Genomic DNA, 19,089 nt, shown 5'->3' with positions numbered 1-19,089 from the left:
TCCTGGCCCCGCTATGCATCCCCGGCACGCAGCTGTGGGAGAAGAGGCTGAGAACAAAGGAAAAGCAGGCATTCTCTCCCTGCCACATTCTGTCTTCAGCCACTGTGCTGTGAGGAGCCTTGCATCATCTTCCCCTGGCTTGCTGTTGGGAGTCACTCTGGTCTCTCACTGACTCACGGGTAGAACTGACTTTATTTACTGTAGACCCAACAGGAATGTTGTTGACTTTTTGACATTGGGATTGTGATGCTGTGAAGTTCCAGGTGGAGAATTACGTAATTGAGTAACAAAACAAAAACAAAAACCAACACCCCACCACCGAAAACACCCTCATAATGTTCTAAGTATTTTTGTGATTTGGGGGCCACCCCTGTAGCCATCTCTGGTTGCATGAGGCTGGTGGAGGGGTGGGGTGGGGTGAAGGCTGGACATGCCAGCTCAGGCCATCCAGACACAATGGTCCTTGGAGAGGGAACAGTGGAGAGCAGGTTTCTGAGTCTCCGCTCAATAAAGTGGGTACAGATGCTTCCTGGAGACATGGGTTGATGGCTGGAGAATACTGCTGACATGGCAAAGCTATAATGACGGTTTTGTGGCCACACTCTTAAATTATGCATGCTTTTCTCCAGCTCCCTTCCAGGCTAGCCTCTGATTCACAGAGATGCGCCTGCCTCTGCCTCTCAAGTGCTAGTTTTAATTAATTAATTAATTGTAAACTTTTTTTTTTTTGAGACAGGGTTTCTTTGCGTCGTCCTAGCTGTCTTTGAGCTCTGTAGACCAGGCTGGCCATGAACTCAGACATCATCCATCTGCCTCTGCATCCTGAGTACTGGAAATAAAGGTGTGCAGCACCACCACCCTGCCAATTTTTAGGGATTTTTCCCCCCTAATAGTGTTAGGGTTTGAACTGAAGCCAAGGCGAACACTCTCCTACTCAGCTGTGTCTCCAGCTTTCAAATGCTAGTTTTAAAAGCATGGGCCATCATGCCTGGCTCCTCCTCCTCTTTTTCCTCCTTTCATTTTGGGGGCTCTCAGTGCATAAAGCATGTGCTGAGCAATGCCAATGACCAGAATTTGGATCCCCAACACCTATATAAACGCCAGGCAGGCACGGCTGCCATCTATAATCCCAGGCTTTGGGAGACAGACCTAAGGGCAAGTTGGCTAGCTAACCTGGGTTACAGGTTCAAATGAGACTCTTTGTCAATATAACGTGAAGACAGATAAAGGGAAACACCTCGGTCAACCTCTGGCCTTTATGTGTGTGAGCACACATGAGTGCACACACTCATCCATATATGGATATATACATGTGCACATACTTTGCTGGATGCGGTGGCACACAAGGGATCTCAACACTTGGGAGTTGGAGACACAGAAATTGCGAGTTTGTATCCAGCCTGGGCTACATGGTGATATGCCATCTCAAAATACAAACAGCCTAGCATGATGGTGAAGGCCTGCTGTGGTCTGCAAGTTTGAGGCCGGCCTGGCCACCCTGATCTACATATTAAGTTCTGGTCTAGCCTAGGCCACATAGTAAGATTTATGACACAAACAAACAGCTTTAAGTAGTGTAAAGCATACATCCTCTTAAATGCACCATCATAACTTTTGTTTTGGTTTGGTTTTGGTTTTGATTGGTTTGGGTTTTGGTTTTTGAGACAGAGCTTCTCTGTTTAACTTTGGCTGTACTGAACTCGCTTTGTAGACCAGGCTGACCTCTAACTCAGAGCAATCTGCTTGCCTCTGCCTCTCTGAGTGCTGAGATTAAAGGTGGGTGCCACCACACCTGGCTTCATAACCATTTTAAAGAGATTTATTTTCTTTTTATTCATATGAATGTCTCTCTGTGAGCATGTGCACACCTGAGTGTAGTGCCCTCGGAGGCCAGAAGAGGGCCCGTGGAGATGGAACTACAAGGGACTGCAAGATGCTGGATGTGGGTGTTGGGGATTGAACTCTGGTCCTCTGCAAGAATAGCAAGCACTCTTAACTAAAGAGACATCTTTCCAGCCCCAAAGTATTGCACATGTACCCTCAACTAGATGGCTGAAGGATTTTTTTCTTCTTCTTCTGTATCTGCTCCTTCATAGTTGCCTTTGACTCAAAATGGTCCTTATGCAAAAGTGGTATATGCTGGCTGGGGTGTTCCAGCCTTCACCCGCAGTGGGGGGGGGGGTGTTTCTATTCTTACTCCTATCATGCAAGGGAAGGAAAGCATTTCTCCTATGTTTTGGGAATAGCCTGTGGCATTCCGGTTCTGATCATGCTTTGGACGTAACAAAGAGTTCATCAGATAAATACAGAGTTCTCTGACATCCTCAGATCTGCATGGGTGGACTAGGTGGGGCTGGAGTGTGGGGCAGGTGGACCATGCCACCAGAGGAACTGGCATGCAAGTGTGGAGGCAGAGTATGTTCAAACCCCAGACATCTCAAACTTGAGACAAACCTCATCCTGAGACAGGCAAGAGTGGGACAGCTTCCTCCCTGTTTTCTGTGCCTGCCTTGGAACACATATAATGTGATTCCTTGTCCCCCCAAACCGTGTGGTCGATGGCAGGCAGTCGCCTGGATGGAAGGCATTACCAGCATGCCAGCCCCAACCAATGGGAGATGGTTACCTCAGAGCCTCCTCCCACTGCCCAAGGTTTATGCAGTCCCTGTTCACATAAAACACACCATCTATTTCAGGGAAGATCACTTGAGACTGGCTATTTCTATGGTGCTATAACACTTGGGGAAGAGGTGCTCCCTTTTGTCCCCAAGAATTCATCATGGACTCACCTGTTGGTGAGGCTCTCTTCTGCCATTTGTAGGCCAAGTCTGTAGCCACCACCTTCCCTGCCAGAGCAGGGGTTGTTGGCTGTTCCCTAAGCAGCTTCATCCATGTCAGGTCTGGCTCCTGCCACTGCCTGACTCAGTTCTGGGGCCCCAGGCTCCCATAGTCACCTGGCCTGTTGCCAGAAGCCCAGCTAAAAGAGCCGTGAGTCTACCTGTATTGCAAAGAGGATCTTTCTCTCCTGGATGCTTATCAAAGAGCTGTGACACTTTGTGGTGGGGAGGATTTGCTTCTCCTGCACCAGAAATTCTGTAGCTCTGGCTTGCTGCCTGTCCCCCTCCCCTAACCCCCCCCCCACCCTCATTACCCTCAGCCCAGAGTAGCCTCCAGGCAATCCAGGGAGGAGCAGATCCATACCAGGGAGAGTGTAGTTCGTACTGTAGAGTGGTTGCTTTGAATATCTCCAGGCCCTGAATTCTATCCCCCACACTATACAAACTAGGTCCCAAGTAGCTCAGGCTATCCTCAACTCTATAGCCACCGTGACTCTGAACTTCTAATCCTCCCGCCACCACCCCCTGAATGCTCATCGCAGGTGTGGGCAACCATGCCCAGCTTACGATTTATCTTATTGGTGAGTGTGTTGAGTGTTTGGGAAAGAAGAGTACAGCATGCTGCCCCTGGCCAGTTCAACAAGGAACTTGCGATCATTGGGACACCTGCAAGAGAGGGAAGAGTTTTCCTTGTCAATCTGGCATTACCGGTACTGGGTCTGTAAGTGAATGGTAGACATATTAATGGGAGAGAAGATTCATAAAGTCCTCATGAGCATCAGGAAGCAGCTCAACAAAGGGAGTATCTCAAATTCTAGATGGATCTAGAAGCTTCTATACCTCCACAGGAGAGGGAAGCAATGGGGAAGGAGAATGAATAAACCTGGAGAAAAATGAATGGGGTCCTTAGAAGTCCACGTGAGCACCCAGGTGGGTGTCAGCTCCAGTCTCCTGTCCTGGATCCAAATTAGTCCTCAGACCTATGATAATGGAGTCCCTTGGTGGGACTTCCTGCATGGACTCTTCCCCAAGTGACCTCTGTGGGAACTCCAACGTGACAAAACTGGGGTAGCATTTCCTTAGCTCCCTCAAGCACAGCTCAGGCAGCTTGCCCAAACACGTCTGCAGTCTCTTTAAGTCTCTGCTTAAGCCAAGGGTAGCTTTGGGCTAGCATGAGGCAGCCCTCTTATTATCTGAAGCCCTTGTCTCCTTGTGTTTTACAGGACAAATTACCCCCCACCTCAGCTTTCGTGAGGCTGCAATGGTTTCCCCGAGGAGAAGAGGCCCAGATCACAAGGGAACGGCAGCAACTGGACAACAGTTTAGTCCTTTAGGGTTCCTAGGGACAAAACCTCATGGATACATGGGGATCAAGGCCTTCTGGATGCCACGTAGATGCCCTACCGTTGACTTCATGTGTCACACCACCTCATCTTTCTAAATTTTATTTTGAAATGGTTTTAGACCTGGAGCTGGGGCGATAGCTCAGCCAGGAGACCGCTTCAGCTAGCCTAGCCTACTTGGCAAGATCCAGGCCCATGAGAGACCCTGTGGGTGGGCAGCTGAAGAATGGTAGCTGAGGTTGCACTGTGACCTCTATGAACACCTACACACACACACACACACACACACACACACACACACACACACACACACACGCACTGCCCTGGAATGTTAGACCAACAAGAAGGTTATACACAGAACAGAGAGTCCCAATACCCCAGCTTCCTCAGACCTGGCATCTTGGGTAACAGAGCCCTGGGCACAAGCCTAGGAAACTGGCATCAATACATTGCTGCTAATGAGCCACAGATCTAATGGAACTTTGCCACTTCCTGTTGTCTGTTGTCTGCCCAGGGTCACCTGTGTCCTCCCAGCTCCGTAGTCTGCTTTAGTCAGGGACAGGTCCTTTTCTTTTCCTCACTGCCTGCTCGACCCAGGCCTTGGTGCACATTCACCGTACCCAGGCCACTTCTTCCTGTAGGTTGCCCTTGAACTGCACTCCTTTGATGTTTTCTTTGATTACACTGGGGTTCACAAGAGCACTACATACTGCCATGCCCTCCGCATGGTATGCCCATCATCAGTCAGGCTTACTGTCCGCAGTTATCTCTGTTTCTTGGTGCTGTGGCACCTGCAGAGTTTCCCCATTGTGTAGTATGATTATCAAGGAGACATTTGCTCTGAAACACAAACACTCTGTTTCTTCCAGGGTTTCGTATAGACATTGGTCTCTGTGCAGGAGACATCACTGCCCCAGGTGCCCAGTGGTAACTCTGTCTCCCTTGGTTCTTTTATTGATGGAGCTGGTTTGTAAGAAAGCAGGCTTCCTTCTTTTCCCTGCTTATTCATTCGTCCGTCCAGTCCTCAGCTTACATCAGCATGAACCTGCTGGTCTCAGGTTAGTGTCATTGTCAACATTCTGCCAATACTCTGTTCATGACACCGATTGGCTTTGACGGGTTCTCAGGACTGGAGCTCACCGCCTCTTCTCAAGTGTGGTGCTGTGACGCAGCTGCACCCTTACAAGCACCTTTGCCCCCATCATCTGCCACCCCGCTGGGTGTTCCATAGGAAGTGGATGGATTTACCCCAGGGTCTTAATAAGACACTTGCTTGTTTATCTTAACTTAGTGATTCTGTTAGGTTGTTTTTGTGTCTGTAAGTGTGGCTGTTGCATGTGCATGTGCATGTGGAGATCAGAGATTGACCTTGAGTGGCACTCTTCAGTAGCCGCTCACCTTGTGTTTTGAGACAGGGCCTCTTACTGGGACGAGGGCTGGTTGTTGGCCATGAGCCCCCGGGATCTTCCTGTTTCCACTCCCAGTGCACTGGGATGACAGATCTGTGCTGTCATACCCAGCAGTTCTTTTTTTCAAGACAGGGTTTCTCTGTGTAGCCCTGCCTGTACTTGGAACTCGCTTTGTAGACCAGGATGGCCTTGAACTCAGAGACTCACCTGCCTATCTGCCTACCGAGTGCTAAGGATTAAAAGTGTAGGCCATCAGCACCCTCCTTTTTTTTTTTTTTAATCTCTTAAAAATATTTTTTGTTGGTTGAGAATTTCATGCAGAACATTTCCAACATGTTCACCCTTCCTCCCCAACAGCATGCGTGGCCCTTTTAGGGCTGTGCGTTCTGTTGTTTCTCTTCTGTGGCTTTGCTCGGCACTTTACCTGGTGCTGGGGGTCCTCACTTGAATCCTCACGCTCGCACGCTGCGTGTTCTGTCCAGTGATCTGTCTCCTTAGCCTCTCCTCAGCGCCCCCCCCCCCCGCCATTACAATACTATCTTAAATAGTTTATAATGTGACCCTAAGCTCTGCTTGAACAGGGTGAAAACTCTGGCTCTGCTGGGGAAACACAATGTGGTTCCTACTCCTCGTGCAGACGTGCACGGTGGCTTCCCCTTGGGCGCTTGTCACATGTGTTTTTACATCGGGATGGTGTTAGGTAAATTATTTTGATAGCTTGTAAAATATACAGATTTTATTCATAGCTCTCCTTTGGAAAACAGTACCACCAGGAAAACGGGATCTGTTAATATTTTCCCAATACAGTAAAGAATTTTAATTTACTTATGTTTTGGCTTTGAGAAACAAGATTGCTTAAACAAACTCTCTCAAGACCTCAGCAGGTCGTGAGCCAAGTACTGGATTAGATTAACCAACTCCTGTCTCCTTACTTAAGTGTATCTGGGCAGAACTATTAGCTCCTGTTCAAGCAGCATCTGCTCAAAATAGTTTGTTAAAATTCGGAATGGAGCTTTAACAAAAATAGATTTAGTTGAGAAAATTCCTTTAAAACTTTTTTTTTTTAAAGAAACGTTTTTTAGCAAGGTGTTTGTGGCATAAGCCTTTAATTCCAGCACTTGAGAGGCAGTGGCAGGCAGATCTCCAGGTTAAAGACCAGCCTGATCTACAGAGTGAGTTCTAATTCCAGCACTTGAGAGGCAGTGGCAGGCAGATCTCCAGGTTAAAGACCAGCCTGATCTACAAAGTGAGTTCTAGGACAGCCAGGAGCTACACAGAAAAGATCCTCTTAAAAAACCAAACCAAGGGCTGGAGAGATGGCTCAGTGGTTAAGAGCACTGTCTGCTCTTCCAGAGATCCTGAGTTCAATTCCCAGCGACCACATGATGGCTCACACCCATCTATAATGTGACCTGATGCCCTCTTCTGGCATGCAGGTGTACATGCAGATCGAGCACTCATATACAATAAATAAATAAAATCTTTAAAAACAAAACAACACCCCCCCAAAAAAGAAAGAAAGACAATTAGTGTTTTCCATGCATACATGTGTATACATCGCATTTGTGCCTTGTGCCCAAGAAGGCCAGAAGAAGGCACTGGAGCCTGTGGAACTGGAGTCTCAGGCAATTGTGAGCCACTGTGTGGGTGCTGGGAACTTGGGGATTCTGCAAGAACAGCAAGCACTAACACTGAGCTATCTATCGCTCTAGCTCCTAGAAAAAATCCTTCTGATAAAAGTAAACCATGATGGAGAGACCTGACTCCCTCAAGGTATCCTCTGTGCCTACATACATGCACAAATAACATGCAATAACTAAAATGTAAAAAGAAAAAAAAAGCTAAACTAAAGAAGCGAGCCTTCAAAGCATTGTTATTCAAGAAAACCTGGGAGAAAGATCCTCATCCTTGCTTCTGGTTGAGATGCAGTGAATATGGTGGCCATAAGTTATTTGTTCTTGAAGTTCCTTGGAGAGTGACAAGGGTGGAGGAAAGGCCCCTTTCAGGAGATAGGGGGAGGGACTTAGGAGACCTTATCAGTGCCCTGCTCCGACTCTAGGCCCTCACAGATTCCAGTTTCCAGGGTTAGTACCTGTGACTGTGACATTTGGCAGTCCCAGAAGCCTCAGCCCCAGCCCTGCCAGCCCTGCCCTTTCATCCCAGGCTCCAATATGACTTGAGACTCTCCAGAAAATCAGCACCAAGGAGCCACTGCTATCCAGAGACTTGAGATGCTCTCTGAAGTAAGCAGGTGCCAACTAGCAGCCTCTTGGAAGTAAAGGAGGCTGTTTAGGTGAATGAGGTGGGTTCTCTGCCAGGAACTGTGATTAGTTTGAACAATGAAGTTCAAAGCAATCTCTTATCAGCAGAGAATCTTGTTCCAGTGTCTGTGCAGTAGATTAAGGGAGGGAGGTGACCCTTCCCTGTGTGAGAGAGGTGGAGGCTGAGACTTGGCACCTATTGGCTCAGCCCACAAAAGGAAAAACACACCTTGGGGAGCAGGATCACTGGGAAAACGGACACAAAACAACAACAAAATCCTGTGCCTTAGCATTTCCATTGCTGTAATAAGTCACCATGACCAAAAGCAGATGGAAACAAAAGGGTTTGTTTCCATCTATGAGGCCACACACACTCCATCAGTGAGGGAAGTCAGGCCAGGAACCCGGAGGCAGGAGCTGAAGCGGAAGCCATTGAGCAATGCTGCTTATTGGCTGGCTCTCCTAGCTGAAGCCATTGAGCAAAGCTGCTTATTGGCTGGCTTTCCTAGTACCACCCGCCCTCCATGGGCTGGGCCCTCCCACATCAATCATCAATCAAGAAAATACCCTACAGACTTACCTACAGGAAATCTGGGTGGAGGTATTTTCTCAGTTGAGGTTCATTTTCCTAGATGATTGTAGCTTGTGTCAAGTTGGCAATAAACCAACCAGGAAACTGGGTCTGTGTCCGCCAGTTTGGGAGAGGAAATCTAAGACTAAATTTTAATCTTTCACTTTTTTTTCTTTTTTCTTTTCGGTGGTGCCGGGAACTGAACTCAGGGAGTTTTGCGTGTTAGGTGGGTTCTCTATTACAAAGCCACATTCCCAGGGTAAATTAACCTCGCTTGTGTTGAACCCCTCTGAGAAACTGTGGTATCAGTGGGTGGTCCCCACTTACAAGCTGTTGTGGAAGAAGTATTAGACTCAAGATGGCTTCTCTACCCCAGCTAATTCCCAAATAATTGAGACAGAGACCATTTAGAATTATAAAAGTCTTAAGGTGCCCAAGTGTGGTGGCGCACGCCTTTAATCCCAGCACTCGGGAGGCAGAGGCAGGCAGATTGCTGTGAGTTCGAGACCAGCCTCGTCCACAAAGCTAGTCCAGGACGGCCAAGGCTACACGGAGAAACTCTGTCTTGAAGAACCAAAAATAAATAAATAAATAAATAAATAAACAAATAAATAAATAAATAAATAAATTTAAGGCACCATAACTGGGTCTTTCTGCTATTTCCCAGCTGGACACCACAAGTTAACTGCCATGATTGTTCCTGTGTGGGCTGCTTCTGTTCCATCAGGCCCTCATGGCCACATGCTCATGGTCCATGCTGCCCCCTGGCGACTTCCTTCTCTCAGGCTCCCTCTCCTGCTTCTCTCAGGACTTCGTACTTGGTGGTCCCCAAGTCACCCCCAACCCAGGAACCGAAGCTCTGCCTACTTCCCTCTGCCCAGCTATAGGCTGGCAGCAACTTTATTTAACCAGGCAGAGAACACTGGCGAGCGAAGTTTACACAGCATCACTTGTGTACATGAGAATGTGCTCGCCTGGGGTGCAACCAGATCCTGGATGTGCGCCAGCGGTCCTCTTGTGCTGCAAAGGACCAGGACACACTGTGGGTTCCCCTGGGTCTCCAGGCCAGATCCAGTTTTTAAAGCATGCTCTTTCCTTCTCTCCACACATGCTGAGAAAGAACACCCAAACGACAGACCCCCTTGTGATCAGTCTCCATCTCTTGTGTCAACTTGCTGAGGTATAAAAAGGAGAGGTGCTCTCTGGGAAGGCACTTCCTGGAGATTGCATAAAGCCAGCTTCACTTGAACAAAGTGCTGGTCTGGCTGGATTCTACACCATCAGTGTGCTGTAGAATAAGCGTCCTCTGACCATAATTATGTGTGTGTGTGTGTGTATACAAAGTACTTTTCTTTTTTAATATTTTATTTATTTATTATATATAGTGTTCTGTCTGCACGTACACCTACAGGCCAGAAGAGGGCACTAGATCACATTATAGATGGTTATGAGCCACCATGTGGTTGCTGGGAGTTGAACTCAGTACCTTTGGAAAAACAGACAGTGTTCTTAACCTCTGAGCCATCTCTCCAGCCCCCTAACTATAATTTTTGGCAGGCAGCCTATGTCATTCATTTAAGGCAGGCACTTTAAAAAGAATAATATTGGGGCAAGGGCCGGGTAGCTCAGTGATGGAACACCTGCTTCACACTTTCAAGACCTTAACTTCTATCCCTAGCACTGTGGACGGAAAAGACAAAACAGAACAACAAACCAAAAAACCTTGAGCGCTATTCATCTACTGATTTATTGATATGATTTTTGTAGAACTAGGCATTGAACCCAGGGCTTTGTAACATGCCAAGCAAGCTCTCTGGCACTCTGTTACATCTCCACTCCACAGACCGCTTTAATTTATTTTAATTGATTAAATAACATTTTAAAGATTTTTTTAATTTATGTATGTGTTGGTGCCCACAAAGGCCAGAAGAAGGCACCAGATCCTCTGAGGCTATAGTTAACAGTATCTGTGATCTGCCTAAAGTGGGTGCTGGAGTGTTCCTAATACACTCCTGAAGAGACTTTTTAAATTTTTATTTATTTATTTTTATATGCACAGTTGTTTTACCTGCACTTATGTCTGTGTGAAGGTGTCAGATTCCCCAGAGAACTGGAGTGGCAGACAGTTGTGAGCTACCATGTAGGTGCTGGGAACTGAACCCAGGTCCTCTGGAAGAGCAGTCAGTGCTCTCAACCACTGAGCCGTCTCTCCAGCCCCTGAGGAGGCTTTCTTAGGCAGAGCTGTGAGCATAAGGTCTCCACAGGACTGGACCCTAGATGGCCACCCCGGAAGAGCCTTGACACCCAATGCTCCCTAAACGGGCTTGCCTACTCAACTTCTCCCCAAGGAGATTCCCAGACTAGCTTCCTGCAAAACTCTTTTCATAGACTCTGGTGATGAGGATGCTGAAGCAAAGAGTCAGTTGGCACGAGTTCAGTTGGCCTCTCTCATGCTGCTGAGGACTTTGTGGGGCCATTCCGCCAGATTTGGGGGGAGCTTCCTGGCCATTGCTCTGAGTCAGCAATTGTGCTGTGCAGAGTGGAAGCCAGGGAGCTTCAAGGGCCCTAGTAGATGATGCTGTTTCTTCAGGAGTTTATCTCACAGTGGCCTTTCCCCTCCTCCCCACCCCTTTGGATTGTTGGTAGTTGAGGAAAATGGAAAATATAAGGAAGGGAGATAAGAAATGAGTCTGGCTGTTTGAGTTTTGAGGGAAGTTAATTACTTTCCTTGTTTCTGTTTCCCTACCTTGAATGGAATTTTGTGGAATTTAAATAAGATGCAATTTACTAGACACTGGCTATATACTCTCTATAAAATGCCCACAGGTGATTTTAAGGGAAGCCTGGGGAGTCAGGGGACTCTGCTGGGTCCCCTGACAGGCATGGGTGAGTGCCTGGGGAGTCGGGGGACTCTGCTGGGTCCCCTGACAGGCATGGATGAGCACATGCACAAGCTCCTGGGCCAACTCCCTCCCTTGACAGTTTTCCCAGCATCGTTCACAAATAGGAAAACCTGCGCAAACTCCCCAGCTACTTCTGAAACAGACATGCTTGCAATTACATTTCTATGTGATTATTGAGAAACAGCCATAACAGACTGTTCCTGAAACACCATGAGAGAAGGCTGCAAATTCTTGGGTGTAACAGGCTTACCAGAAAAGTGAATGTTCTTGCAATCAGAAAACAGGACATACATGCCCCTGGACCTGGAGGAGGGGCCGACTTTACTACCTCTTGTTTGACTGCAGTTGGGGGTGGGAGGGACTCTGCTCATCTCTTGACCACAGGAAGAGGGAAGTCCCCAGACACAGATATGTGGGTGCTACCTAAGCACACTGTGGCAGCTTTTTTTCTCCCCCCAGTAACTTCATTCACCAGATAAATACTCACAGAACAATCTGATTAGTGTCATTTGTCTTCCTCAGGAAGAACCCAAACAGTGGCAGGGTGTTAGAGGTGTCATTTGTGTGGCAGGAAGAAAGGCCACCACTGCAGAAGCAAGGCCAAAGGTGGACTCCAAACCCTCCTGGGTAGCTCAGCAACAAAGCCAAGATCTAACAAGTCACTTGCTTGTCATACCCAGAGCCATACAGTCCCCACTCACTTTAGGAGCAGCACAGAGGAGTGCACAGCAGTGCCCACAACCTGCCTTAAGATAATCAAGTCCAGGCGCTGGTGCCCCAAAAGAGGGCTGCGCCATTCACCACCATGGCCCGGATCATATTTCAAAAGTGTCAAATCAAAGCTGCCCCACCAAAGCCCAGTTCTTAATGACTCCCTTATGTTTCTCAACGTCTTGAACACAAAAGTGGGGTGTCCTTTGGGGAGTAGAATTCAGGCTTAGGAAAACAAAACCTAGCTGGTGTGATTCTTCGTGAACCCCACACCCTGGAGCTGGTCATGCATGGGGGAATGGGGCCATTTCATTTAAATGTTTTCATTTAAAAAGCCATGTCTGAGTCACCATAATATCTACAGAGGAAAGGGAAGGGGGTGGAAGGAAATTAATAGGAATCTGGGCACTAAAGTATATTAAAACCCCACTGAAGTTCTGTCACTGTACAACAGTGCCATTAAGAGTGAGAGTTGAGCTGGGCAGTGGTGGTACACGCCTTTAATCCCAGCACTCGGGAGGCAGAGGCAGGCAGATTGCTGTGAGTTCGAGGCCAGCCTGGTCTACAAAGTTAGTCCAGGACAGCCAAAGCTACGCAGAGAAACCCTGTCTCGAAAAACCAAGAAATAAAAAATAAAAAATAAAATAAAATAAAATAAAAGGGAGAGTTGAAGTCCTATCGTGTCTGCATGGTAAACCCTGGCTTTCCTGAGGGACAGTCCAGCTAGAAGACTAACGTATTTGGCTGAGGATGTTATGTTAGTGAGTAGCAAGGACTCTTCCTTTCAAAGAACAGAAAAGAATCCTTCAAGTTGATCTGCAAGACATACACCACACTCACACAGACAGACAGACAGCTGAATAGATGGATGGAGAGACAGGGCATGTAGAGGGATGGATGTCAGGCTGTCTGGAGAGGGTTTAAGTTGAAAGCAACATCATTAACTTCTGGACATTAGCCGCTTCCTACCTTCACGTCACAGTTTAACATGACCATTTCTTACAAAGATGCTGCTTAGATCCTTGGGAGTCACTTACTCAAGAGTTTAAGGACCAGGGATGGGGGAGGAGGGAGGGTTGTCTGCCTGATGAAGGCTTGATGGGTCCTGACATTGCCAAGTATGAAAACCATCCTAGCCAACCATGCAGTCCATGGATGTTAGAGTTCACTCTGCACTGAGGACAGAAGAATCTCGGTTCATGAAACATAAATGGCCGTCTGTCTCCAGGCCCACTTGCAGAACCTTAAACAGGTGCAGGGAACGGTACAAGCCATGTGTTCTAGTGCCGGTTCCATTGCTACAACAAACACACTGACCAATAACAATCTGGGAGGAGAAACGGTTTATTTGGCTCAAAACCCCAGGTGACAGCCCATCTCTGAGGGACGTCAAGGCAGAACCTGGATGGAGGGAGCAGAGGGAGCCATGAGGAAAAGATCCCTAGGGCTTTTGTATGGTTGATATGAGTTCAGCTACGTCAGGGACACCAGTGCCTCAGCCCCAGGAAGTGACAAAGCCTCCCCTGGTGAGACTTGGAGGGATGGCAAAGCTTTCCTCAGGGCCCTGAGTGTGAAGGAGTGACCAGGGTGTACAAATATAGCAGCTGCAGCTTTCTGCTATAGGACATGCAGAATGAGGCTTCTCACAGAGATCTCCTGCCAAGACTACCTGCCCCTGCCCCATCAGCTGTACCTAATAAACACACTAAGGCCCCCAGCCCTTAGCACAAGCACCATTCAGGCTTTGGAAGCCAGCACGTAGGCAGCACTGCCTGCCAAATGAGAACAAAGACCTAATCCATCAAAGACTGTGGTTCTGAGGAAAGTACCCAAATGGACTAACCTTGCTTTTTGGCTTCTGGAGTTCTGGTTCTGGCTAACTGTTCTTGCTTAAGTGAGTTATGTAAACCCAGGATGTTGTTTTTGTTCTCAAAGCTTACCCCGATGCCGGCCAGTGGTACATGTCTTTAATCCCAGCACTCAGGAGGCAGAGGCAGGTGGATCTATGTGACTTTGCCAAGGCTAGCCCAGAGCCAGTTCCAGGACAGCCAAGGCTACATAGAGAAACCCTGTCACAAACAAACAAACAAACAAATGGAAAAACAAAAAACAAAACAAAAAATGCAAAAAACAAAAAACAAACAATCAATCAAACAAACAAACAAAAACCCCCAAACCCAAAAAGCTAACCCTGAGAAAGGCTCAGGGCTACACTCTAGTAGTCTGGAACATACAGTGTAGTCACTGGCTCGTTAATAAAGACTTTTTTTTTTTAATTCATTTTGAAGCTGTGCCAGAGTCCTCGTCTCTGGCAATAGACCATAGGAGTTATGTGTTGTGGTCCGAGTGGGTGGTACTCTATTAGACTGTGTACCCCCACCTGACCCCCCTTTTCTATATAAATGCCTGTGTGTCTGTATTTTCTTTATTCCCTTGCCAGCCCTAGTCAGGGTTCCAGGACCCAAGCCAGGCAGACCCAGTACCTGAAGGCAAGCTAGCTTGCTAACCCACACACCATTCTCTCTGACCAAGGAACTCACTGCTGAGACAAAGAAAAGAAGCAGGAACCAGGCTGGGTGTTGCTTGCTGGCTTATGCTCAGCTACCTTTCTTTCTTAGGCAATTCGGAACAATCTGCCTAAGGAAGGGTGCTGCCCACTATGGGCAGGGCCCTTCTTCATCAATTAACAACTAAACCTGCCTCCCCCTAGACATGGCACACAGGCCAGTTTCATCTAGGCAATAACTCAATTGAGATTTTCTTCTCAGATAACTCTAGATTATGGTAAGTCTGCATTTAAACCTAACCAGCCCACCGACTAGGGTGGCCTATACCTGCCTGTAGTCATCCTAGCATTTGAGATGCTGAGGCAGGAGGATCACAGTTTGGAGTCCCCCTGGGCTACAGATGGGACCTCATCTAGAAAAGCAGAGCCAAAACAAATGAAAGAATGCCCTGGAAAAAAATTCTCTGGGCAATAATTTAAGACTGTGGGCACCTAGAGGTAGGCAGATAGATGAGAGGTGAGACAAGGTCACAAACGCCTGGGCTTCCCTTTTCTCCTTCAGAGGACCCCAGACTGGATGACAAAGGGTCTGAAACTTCTCACAGACACAAAGGAGGTGAAGGTAACAAAACCACACGGGGCGCTCTCCCCAGCCCCACGACAGGGCACAAATGGGTGGCCTACTCTGTCTTCAAACGCCTGCTGGGAGGACCCACCCTCTCTCCAGAACTGGGTAACTGGCCATGGGGACAGCCATCCCTTGGGACAGCCAATGGAAAGCCTACCATTCCCTTGTTTTGTGTCTAATTGCCTGAGGGGATGTCGGTCCACGGCTTTACTTCCTCCTATCTGCCGTGGCAAAAGGTGGCCTTGCCTTAGCAGCTCGGACAGAGAGCAACGGCAGAGATGGAGGGAGGGCCCTAGACCTGCCAGAGGAAGTAGGCCAGCGAGCAGTAGCAGAGCCCCAAACCAAATGGTGTCGGAAGCATGGCACACAGATGCAGGCCGGAAGTCAGCCTACGCTCTAGAGAGGTGAGTCTCTGCTAACACAGGAGACTGAAGTCCCACCAAGAGTCCCAGAGCAGAGCAGCGGATGTGTCGAGGATACAATAAAGCCCACTGGTCTCTATGAAGACTCAGGGAAATCATACATTTAATGAGAAAAAAAAATCTACTCGTGAAAGTACTGAAATGAATCATGTTGACATTATTTTACAAGGATTGAAAGGGTCACAGTAAGAATGCTCTGGCAGATTCCCTGGAGACAAATGAAAACCAGCCTCAGCCCAGATCTCAGAAAAACAAAACAACAAAACAAAGCAGATTCTGTAAAATATGGAAACTGTGGGACTGAAGAACACAACTGAAGTGAAAAAAAAAGTGTTGGACAGACTCAGTGCTAAAGCAGAGACGACAGGAAACAGAACCACAGAGCATAAAGACCTGAGTAGAGTCCATTCGAAGCCCGAGAGAGACACTCAGCCACACACTAGATTAGCTGACAGCCATATCTTTAAAAAAAAAGAAGGAAAATGGGAAGAAGGTGGCTCAGAAGTCCCCAAATAAATGGTGTCAGTCAATCTCCCAAAGTTGACCAGGGACATAAAACCTTGGAGACCTAGAGGTAAGGGAAGCCACATAGGATGAACAGAAACAAATGGACACCAAAATCAAGAGTAATTCAACTGCCAAAATCCACTAAAGGGATAGACAGACAGCAGACAGACAAACAGACAGACAGACAGATAGAAAGATAATAGATTTTTAATAGATATAGTGCTCTGCCTGCATGTATGCCTGCACCACAGAAGAGGGCACCAGATCTAATTATAGATGGCTGTGAGCCACCATGTGGTTGCTGAGAATTGAACTCAGGCCCTCTGAAAGAACAGCCCGTGCTCTTAGCCGCTGAGCCATCTCGCCAGCCCAGATAGATAGATCTTAAAACAGCCTGAGACGAATGCAGTATACTTGTAAAGGAAGACCAGTTGTGTGACAGAAGATATGGTGGTTTGAATAGGTATAGCCCCTATAGACTCCTGTGTTTGAATGCTTGGCTCACAGGGAGTGCCAGTATTAGGAGGTGTGGCCTTGTTGGGGGTAGGGTTTGAGGTCTCCTATGCTCAGCCTATGCCCACTGTGACACACGGTCTCTTGCTGCTTCCTGTGGATCAAGATGTGGAATTCTCGGCTCCTTCTCCAGCACCATGTCTGTCTGCCTGCACGCTGCCATGCTTCCTGCCTTGATATGATGATAACGGACTAACCCTCTGAAACTGTTGGCCAGCCTCCAGTTAAATGTTTCCCTTCATAAGCGTTGCCGTGGTCATGGTGTCTCTGCACAGCAGTAGAAACTCTTTTTTTTTTTAAATTTATTTATTTATTATGTATACAGTGCTCTGCCTGCTTGTACCCCAGGCCAGAAGAGGACATCAGATCACATTATAGATGGTTGTGAGCCACCATGTGGTTGCTGGGAATTGAACTCAGGTCCTCTGGAAGAACAGTCAGTGCTCTTAACCACTGAGCCATCTCTCCAGCCCCAGCAGTAGAAACTCTTAAGACAGAAGATCTAGGACTTACAGACCAGAAGTTAGTGGCCCATTTTTCAAGTGATAAAAACAAAACAAAACACCCACCCTCCGTCAGCCATAGGTCCTATATCTGAGAAAATTATCATCCAAAAACGAAAGAGGGAGAAACACGGGATGGGGTCAGTTAATGGCTCAGCAAGGTAAGGTACTTGCTGCCAAACCCAGTGACCTAAGTTTCAAATCCTGAAGAAAAAAAAGAGGACTGACTCCCAAGGGTTCTTCTCTCTATATGCATGGCTGGTGGCTGATAGGTGTGTACGTACATGACACATCCATTAAGCAAACCTAATACACTCACTATAAACAAAAATGAAGAGGCCCTAGAGAGATGGATCAGCAAGTAAAAGACTTGCTATGCAAGTTTAAGGACCTGAGTTCAAACCCCTGGTACCCATATGCAGCCAGATGCGGTAGCATGCACCTGTCATCCCAGCTCTTCTGGAGAGGGATGGGCAATGGAGTCAGAATTCTGGGAGCACATGGGGCAGTTAGCCTGCCTTCCTCAGTGCAACTGTGAAAAGCAAACACGGTCTCAAACAAGATGGAAAGTGATGACTGTCACCCAAAAGCTGTTCTCTTACCTCCGCATTGCACAGGGGATGTGGACGCCCACACTCACATCAGGCACACAGTGAAGGGATTCTCACATTAAGGAAAGCTAAGAATTTGTTGTTTGTTCATCTCTGGGTTTAGCAGGAGAGGGGCTGTGATACAGATGTCCTGTCTGTGGCTGAGCACCCCATAGACACTTGTTCTTGGCACTTCAAGCAGCTGTGGGTTAGAGAATTAACTTTAAAAAAAGCAAATGAAATTAGTAACGTTAACAAATATAAAGAGGAAAAAAAAAAAGAGAGGCATAAAGATGGCTCAGTCCATAAAGTGTGTGCGGGGCCATGTCACGACCTGAGTTGCAACACTAGGACCCAGGCTTTAAAAAAAGCTGTAATCCCGGTGCTGGGGAGACAGCCAGGCAGATGCCCGAGGCAGCGGGCTGTGGTGTCTTTGTCTGTTGTTCAGATATGGTTATGTAGCATCTGTTCAGGACAAGACACACAGGGTGCTAGAGGGACAGAGGGACATACAGTACCATGGCTCCCCAGAGCCTCTCTGGCCTAGTGGGTTGGAGGTTTCTGCCCACAAGTCAGGTTGGGGTACTTTCTTCTCCCAGGCAGTATGCACAGGCACAGCCATGTCAGTGTAAAACTGGATGAGTTTAGAGTTTTTCTGGAAAGAATCAAGTCTGGACCCTAAGAATGGCCAACGATATTTTGGAAAAAAGAAAGAGGAGACACTTCTCCCTAGATACAAACACAAATAAGAATTCACAGCTTGAGACAGATGACTAGATCCCCAGATGGCTAGAGGCTTGCAACTGGGGGGACACAGCCTTTTCTTCATGCTGGGGTAGGGACAATTAAAAAAAAAGACATAATTACTTCATGTGTATGAGTGTTTTGCCTATGTGCATGTTTGGGTACCTTGTACAGACCTGGAACACACATCACAGAGACTGCTGTAGCTTTGCACAATGTTCTGCACACAGGGATGTTTTTTTTTCCCTTCTAAATTTTCTTCATAGTAGGAAAGAATTAAAAAGAAACTGAAATATCTACAAAAGAAAACTGGCCAGATAAATTGTACTACAGCCAACCTTGCAGAATGTTCTGCCTGGGTTTAGAGAGTGTGCCTTACTGATGAGGTCAAATTCCTGCAGTGAGTCTGAATACTGAAGTCACTCTGTGGACGTTATTCCCAACGCCCTTTGACTGTGAGTAGAGATGTTTAGAAATAGAGAATTCATGAAATATTCTTGGAGGATGGCCAGCTCACTGTATTCCCAGGGATGGAAGTGAAATTGGGCAGAAATCAAGTTCTCAACTTTTACTCATCATGCCTTGTTATTATTTGGGTGTTTATTTATTTAAAAAATTTTTTTAAACATTTATTTATTTAT

Source organism: Acomys minous (assembly GCF_964271855.1).
Source record: "Acomys minous genome assembly, chromosome: 9".
NCBI classification, from domain to species: Eukaryota; Metazoa; Chordata; class Mammalia; order Rodentia; family Muridae; genus Acomys; species Acomys minous.
This window is presented reverse-complemented; position numbering follows the sequence as displayed.